This window comes from Piliocolobus tephrosceles, chromosome 7, assembly GCF_002776525.5.
Source record: "Piliocolobus tephrosceles isolate RC106 chromosome 7, ASM277652v3, whole genome shotgun sequence".
Taxonomy (NCBI): domain Eukaryota; kingdom Metazoa; phylum Chordata; class Mammalia; order Primates; family Cercopithecidae; genus Piliocolobus; species Piliocolobus tephrosceles.
The window spans coordinates 50,424,357-50,432,869 of NC_045440.1; the positions used below are offsets into that span (position 1 = coordinate 50,424,357).

General features: G+C 36.5%; 1 pseudogene; it reads right to left on the bottom strand.

The window, feature by feature from the left end:
• Positions 1-307: 307 nt before the first annotated feature.
• Positions 308-1,494, bottom strand: LOC111525253 (annotated as a pseudogene).
• Between the last annotated feature and the right edge of the window lie 7,019 nt (positions 1,495-8,513).

Here is an 8,513-nt window from a genome sequence, read left to right on the forward strand (position 1 = left end):
TATCCACAGGCCAGTTTGAAATGTAAGTAAAAAAAGTAGGAGCAAAGGCAAAATAAGCTGGAATTTGTTAGAAAAGCAATGAGAAAATTTTTGAAAATGCTTCCAAGTCAGAATTAAAGTGAACATGAGTTCACACCAGCTTTGCAGAGCTGTAGATGTTTTGCTATTGTTATTTCAAAAAAGAATCTACAATAAACATGTTCATTTGAGAAAAATACTGTGTGTGTTAGCTTTTTGTAGCCGTCCCCAAGTTACTTTAAACTTTGTATGTTTTTCAATAACAAAGTATATCCTGGTTAGGATCTGTTCATAGCTGATGCATCTCCAAAAATTTTTCATGAAGGGGCCAGCTTCCGAACATGTTCAATCTTGACAGCATTATACAGAGAGGCCTGGATGCCTCCCACAGACCTTTGCCCTTTCATGGACAACATATTGAGTTCAAGAGCTTTGTCGAGAAATCTTTTTTCTAAAGCATCATCTCCTTTGACATTGCCAATGCAGAATGGAATATTCATCTTGCTTCTATTTTGGGGCTCCACTGGACATGAGTAGAATCTTTGAGAATTATCAATAATCTCATAAATCATTTTGGATTTGATGGAGCTAAGCTTCTCCATGGCGACGGTACCTCCACTGTTTTTAATCCACTCCAGGACCCACCCCATGATGTAGATGCTGAAACATGGAGGCCTATTATACAAGGAGCTGTTTCCAGCCTGCACCTTGTATTCCAGGACCGAGGGACACTCTCGGAGGGCAAACCCCAGTTGGTCATTACTGACAATCACCATGGTGACCCCTGCAGAGCCAACGTTCTTCTGGACACCAGCAAAAATGACACCAAACTTGGAAACATCCACTGTCTTGGACAGGAAGTTTGAGGGCATATCACAAACCAGTACTGCTCTTTTGACATCGGGTGTAAAGTCAAACTCCACATTGTGGACCGTCTCATTTGCGCAATAATACACGGAGGAGGCATCCGAGTTGAGGTTCCAGGTGCTTGGATCTGGAATTTTTGTATAATTCCCAAATTTAGAGTGAACAATATTTATAGTCCCAAATTTCTTGGCTGCTTCTGCAGCCTTTGCTGACCAAGCTCCTGTCACCACATAGGCCGCACTCTCCTACTTTCAAGCCAATCAGCTTTAAGGGGACAGCACCGAACTGGCTCGACCCACCTCCTTGCACAAAAATCACCTCGTAGTTGTCTCGAACAGCTAGCAATTCCCACACAAGAGTCTCTGCATTGTTAATAATCTTGGCAAAATCTGACGACCTGTAACTCATTTCAAGAACACTAATGCCAATTCCTTTGTGGTCTAATAATTCCTTTTGCATCTCTAACAACACTGAGTGTGGCAGCTTGGTTGTACCAGGTCCAAAGTTGACCACTTACCTCGGGGCGACCATGCTAAGGCCGCGTCGGTGGCGAGTCAGCCAAGGAGGACTGAACATGTGAACTACGAGCGTTCCCCGCTGCTGAGGTGCGAGTCTCACTGTTCTGAAATTTAAAAAAGTAAAATAAAAGTGTACATAAAACACATGCTTATGTACATGATCAAACGATATTCAAAAATTTATAATTTATAAATATTACCTAAATGATTTAACAACCCAATGGTGGGTGCTATCATCATTTCTATTCCATTCCCCAGATGAAAAAACTGGGTCTCAGGGTTGCTCTCTAACTGGCCCAAGATCAGAGAGCTCAGGCACGTGTCCAGTGTTTGAAACTGTCTAGCCTAGCTCTCGCCTTTGTATCCTTCAACCATATAGTGTGCTGTTTTTGGTATATAAAACTTTTATCCAGCCTAATTTTGAATTTTCATTTTTTATTTATGAAAGTACTTTATTATTTAGAGTAAAATACATTTTAATTATATTCATTTTATACTTAAGGAAGTTTGTCTCTAGGCTTTAAAACCATATTTTAGTTTTGTTGTAAACAGGAAATGACAAACAATGAATTTGATGTCTGACAACATTCAAAAGGCTTGAAAGGAGCAGCTTATAAAGCAGCTGTTTGATTGCCTAAGGTAAAACTCATAGAACGATCCGATTCTTTCCTGGAAGATTTACTTAGGAATGAAATAATACTAGGGAAAAATAAGTATGGGCAATGAAATATAAACTGGGAATCAAAATGAAAAACATAATAATTTAAACACCTTGATGTGTTTTAATTGCTATATAAAAAGAAGACATTGACTAGGATGTGTGTGGGGGGGAGGGAGTTTGCCTTTTCGAAACACCAGGACTGCCATCTCTTCCAACTGGAGGACAATGGTTCGTGAATATACGGGGCACTGACACTGATGCCATCGAGCAAAAGCTTTTCTTAAGGCATATTCACCTGGCCCATCCCTAAGTTTACAAAATATTTCGTATTCATGGTACATGGGAGATGGAAAACTGTGTTAAAATGTCAAATCTCCTCCTAAAGAGGAAAAGTTTTACAGACAAATCAAGAATGCAAACCATTTGTAAATCAGGGTTTTTTGTTTGTTTGTTGATTTGTTTTTCCATGAAGTGTCTTTCGTAACTCAATGAAGGAGAGTATTTCAGTTCTGGATGAAAAATCTGAAGCATAGTGACAGAACATAACTATTATTCATTCACTGAGAGGCAAAAGAATCATTTTTAATACAAATGTTGAGACATGTGAAAGTAAAATCTATTCCTCTAGAAAGTATGCAGAAAAAGAGCTTATATATAACCAAAATACATTACCCATTCTTACAATTAGTTTGAGGTTTGGTAATTTTACAAAACAGACCTGCTTTTTGGAGGAGAAAGTGATTAAATTGTGTCTTTCTTTCTTTCTTTCTTTCTTTCTTTCTTTCTTTCTTTCTTTCTTTCTTTCTTCTTTCTTTCTTTCTCTCTTTCTTTTTTTCTGTCTTTCTCTCTCTCTCCCTCATTCCCTTCTTCCTCCTTCCTTCCTTCCTTCCTTCCTCCCTCCCTCCCTCCCTCTCTCTCTCCCTCCCTCTCCCTCCCTCCCTCCCTCCCTCCCTTCCTTCCTTCCTTCCTTCCTTCCTTCCTTCCTTCCTTCCTTCCTTCCTTCCTTCCTTTCTTTTTCTTCTTTCTTTCTTTCTTTTTCTCTTTCTCTCTTTCTTTCTTTCTTTTTTTTTTTAACAGAATTTCGTTCTGTTGCCCAGGCTAAAGTTCAGTGGTGCCATCTCAGCTCACCGCAACCTCCACCTCCTGAGTTCAAACGATTCTCCTGCCTCAGCCTCCCAAGAACCTGGGACTACAGTCACACACCACCACACCTGGCTAATTTTTGTATTTTTAGTAGAGATGGGGTTTCACCATATTGGCCAGGCTGGTCTCAAACTCCTGACCTCAAGTGATCCACCCGTCTTGGCCTCCCAAAGTGCTGGGATTGTAGTTGTGAGCCACTGCACCCAGCCAAATTGTGCTTTCTTTAAAATATATACTTCATGACTTTTGAAATTTGCAACTAGTAGATTTCATATCACAGTAGGCTTATCAAGAAGCTCAAATAATTTAGAATGAGAAGACTTCCCCTCTGGCAATATAATTTCCCACCTTGCTCAGAGATTAATACTTTAATCCTGGTATTGTTTGATTCATCATGCAATTCATATTCCTACCAATTAATCTCTATTCTGAGAAGATTTCAACTTAGTAGTTAACAAATAACTTTATTAAATGACATGTCTCAAATATGACTTCTTTGGGTCTGGATGTTTAATGTAACCCTAATTAGCATTAACTTTCTAAAAGTTGTAGACCAGATTAAACATCTTTTACTGACACTTGAGATTCTTGTAATGCTATTCCTATTTCAAGAAATCTCAGTCTCAAGGAAACACCTAATATATGAAAACAAATAATATAAATGCAGTGCATAAAGCACCAACAATAGGCATGTATGCCCACGTGGATCTATCATTTAAAATTTATTGTAGATTCCATGTGAGTTTCCATGCTTTTTAAAACATAGCCTCTGAGAGCAGAGGCCTAGATTGTGGAATGTTCATACATTTGAGGGTTTTCTACATGATAAAATTTGCTTCAATCAGATGGATAAGAATAAAATTTGGCAATTTAAAAGTTAAAGGATTTTGAAGAAAGTAAGCCTTCTTCTTTCAAGGGACATTCTTTTAACCCTACTTACCATCTTTCTTGCTCCCACTCTATGCATCTTTCCAAAAAATATCATAGAATAAGGATGCTATTTTTATTTTGTCTATTTGCTTTATTTTCACCAGGTCTTATAGGAAATAAAAGTAATTATTTCATATAACATTATTTATGGCATCCTAATATGTGCCAGGGCCTCTTCTATCTGCTGGGAATAGAGCGCATAAATGGAGAACAACGTTCAAAATGTATTTGTTTAGTAAGCCATGTTTCCATTTTGACTGTCCCAGACTAGTCACTTTTTCTTTAGGGGCAAGGAGCTTCAGGCTCCAAAACCCAGTGTGACCAAATGTCAAGAAAGTCATTCCCATTGCCTTCTAATACTTTCACTTGCTGTCACAAAAGTCAACTATTTCCCCTGCTAGACCCAGCTCCTCTGGGAGGACTTCCTGGTCTTTGATCCCATTTCCAATAAAATGGACTAGTTGGTCTTGTTAGTATGCAGATACAGAGCATGCATTTGCTTATAATACCTCTTTTCCCTAAAAGTGTTATGTTAGTAAATTTCAAACCTACCTAGAAAAAAGTCACAAGAACAGCCCAATGAACACCAATATAAACTTCACACAATTAAAAACATTCTTAATATTTGCCTTACCTATTCACATCTGTGTCTTAACATTAGATAGTCAGTTCCCTTAAAACAATGTCTGAGTATTTCTTTAATGATCTCTCTTATGGTTAATTTTATGTTACAACTTGGCTCGGCTATGGTACTCAGTTGTTTGGTCAAAGATCAGTCTAGATGTTGCTGTGAATGTGTATTTTTAGCTATGATTAACACTTCAATCAATAGTTACTGATTTGGTACCTTGGATAAAGCAGATTAACCCCCACAATGTGAATGAGCCACATCCAATCAGTTGAAGACCTTAAGAGCAAAAACTAAGGGTAACTGAGGAAGAAAGAATTCTCATGCAACATAGAAATGCTCCCTAATTTTCCAGCTTGCCAACCTTCAGAATTAATACTAAAAATTGTAACATCAACACTTAACTTCATCTTCAGCCTGCCATGCTGATCTTGAATGTGCTAGCTCCCTAGCCTCACAATCATGTAGGCGAATTTCTTAAACTCTTCTTAAAAAAATACACACACACACACACACACACACACACACACACACGAGAGAGAGAAACTCTATATGTATCCTTCATATAACTATATATGTCCTATAGTTTCTTACTAATACAATCTGTACATCATTAATATATTCTCAACAGGTAACAGAGATCTTGGTACATATTGGAAATATGCTAGAGATGATAATGGGTATTGAAAGAATGTGTTTTGAAGAAATAGACTTAATTTCCTCAAAGTCCTTTACTGTTTATCTCAATTATTTGCTTACTTTTCCATGGTCATTTTGCTCCTACATTTTGCTTCCCCCATCTTTCATAAATGTTTGCTTCAAAACTAGATTTGAGGAATAACTACTTAAGGTTTCTTTTATTTTATATGCTGGATAAAAGACATACCAGAAATCTGTACACACAGAAACAAAAGTAATAGAACAGTAATAAGGTACTGGGAAAGCTAATCCATCTTTATCAGCAGTATGACAGAAAGTATTTATTCAGTCTCATTTATTCACTATGGTGACATAGTCTGAATCAGCACACAGGCCCAAACATGGGCACCAAGTAATCAAAGCATGCAATGAGGATACGGGCACCAGATGGAAATTGAAACCAATAGATACAAATGCCTCAAAAAGAAAGGAAGTGTAGAAGGATTCTGGGATGATGGCAAAGTGGGAAAGACCAAATACCCACCTTCCTGCCTAGACAACAATTGTACTTTCAAAATGTGTTAGATGTAACTATTTTGGAAATCTGATGTCTATCCCATGTCTTTCAACTTCCAGAGGAAGGCTTAGATAGTAAATTGTGTTTAATTTTGGCCCTGTTTAATCTCTGAGCACAGTAACAAGTACCTAGTCCCGACACAAGCTCCACAGCAGGAAGCCATGAGCATGTTCCTGTAGAAGCTTGTACACAGCTAGCAGGAGCCAGGGTGAGCAATAAGGACCCTTTTCTCCAAATATCAGAGATCTGTCTTCTGATTTCTCATTACTGTTGTTGATCACAGAGGCACAGATGAAGAGGTGGGCAGGCATCCTTGCATCACCCTCCCTACTCTTACAAGCCTCCTCTCATAGGACTGAAGTGACTTCCAGAGGATTTAAAGGCCAGCATGGTTTTTAAAAATTTCATCATTTCTTTTCTTTTCTTACTTTATTTCCCCCTGTTTTTTCCCATTTTAGGAGCCACAAACCAAAGCCTAGGGTGTTATGAAACAACAGAAGAAATAAAGAAGTCTCTGTGCATGCCCAGGGAAAGGCATAGGCTCAGAAAGACCAAAGAAGAAATTAAGTTTATATGTCAGGCTGATAACTGACACAGAAATAGCTGGCAATAGTCAAAAAACAAAAACAAAAATCACCAAACCATGATGAAAGGGTAGTCCTATTTCCAGAGAGTTATCACGTTATTGATTCAAATGTCTACTTTTTAACCAAAAGAATCACCAGACATATGTCTAAATCTGCTAAGACTGCCATAACAAAATGCCATATACTGCGTGACTTAAGCAACAAACAATTGTTTCTCACATTTCTGGAGGCTAGAAGTCTGAGATCAGAGTGCCAGCATAGTTGACTTCTTGGTGAGGGCTCTTTTCGTGGTTTGCAGTGGAATGCCTGCTTGCTATATCATCACATGGTAGAGAGCAAGATCTCTCATGTCTCTTTCTCTTTATATAAGGATATTAATCTCACCATTAAGGGCCCAAGTTTCATGCTCTAATCTAACCCTAATCACCTCCTAAAGGCCTCACCTCCAAATAATATCACATTGAAGAGTAGAGTTTCAACACAGGAATTATGGGAGGACACAAATATTCAGTCTATAACAGTATACAAAGAAACAGAAAATAAGGCCCATTCCAAGGAAAATCAAGCAATCAATCAACAAAAACTGTCCAAAATGACCAGATGTTGGAATGTGGGATTAATAAATAGAGATTTCAACATAACTATCTCGAATAACTAAAGGAAGATGTGGAGAAAGTCAAGAAAACAATTTATCAACAAAATGGAAACATCAATTAAAAAAAAAAAAATAGAAAGCCTAAAAAGACACCAATAAGAAATTTTGGAGCTGAAAATACAATAAATTAAAAAAAAAAAAAAACTCACTCACTAGAGAGATTCAAATACAGATTTGAGCAAGCAGGAAGAAAGAAATAATGAATTCAAGATAAAATATTTAAAATTGACTTTGATGAAGAGAAAGAAAAAAGACTAAAGAACTGTGAAAAGAGCCTAAGGGCATGTGGTACCCTACAGTGGACCAACATATGTACTGTAGGAGTTTCAAAAGGAGAAAAGAGACAAAGGGGCAGAGAGAATATTTTAAGAAATAATAGCCAAAAACTTCCCAATTAGATGAAAGATATGAACGCAAATATGCAGGAAGCTTAGTGAACTCCAAGTAAGATGAACTAAAAGAGACCCACACCATGATACATTATAATCAAATTGTTGAAAGACAAAGAGAGAAAGTTTTGAAAGAACTAAGAGAGAAGCAATTTATTATATAAAAAGTATACTCAATCAGACTATGAGCAAATTTTTTGTCAGAAACTTTGAAAGCCAGAAATACTGAGGCCAATATATTCAAAGTACTAAAAAGAAAAAAAAAAAAAAAAAAGGCCAAACCAAACCTGTAACCAAAAATCCTATATCTGACGAAACTATCCTTCAAAAGTGAGGAAAATATTAAGACATTCCCAGATAAATAAAAGTGAAAGAGTTCGTCATTACTAGACCTTCCCCACAAAAAATATTAAAAGAAATCCTTGAGGTTGAAATAAAAATATAGTGGAAAGTAATTTAAAGCTTTATAAAAAAATAAAAATCACAGTAAAGGTAAAAGCAGAGGCATTTTATTAAAGCTATTGCTAATTTTGTTTCTTACTCCAGTTTTGTTCCTACATAATTTAAGAAAAAAATTTAATTATTAGTAAAAACTAGTGTTATTGTAACATTATTACTCCACACTTTTTCTATATAACTTTAGATACTACTACATTAAAAATGTTAGTTTATGTTTTTAGACTCATCATGTGTAAAGATGTAATTTTATGACATTAATAACTGAAAGAGGGTGGGGATAACTGTACAGGAGTTTATATTGTGTATGTTATTGAAGTTAAGCTGGTGAAAATTCAAATTAGAATGTTACAACTTTAGTATGTTAAACGTAACCCCCACAGAAACTACAAAGAAAATAACTATAGAATTTACACATAAAAAATAAGGAGAGAATTAAAACATT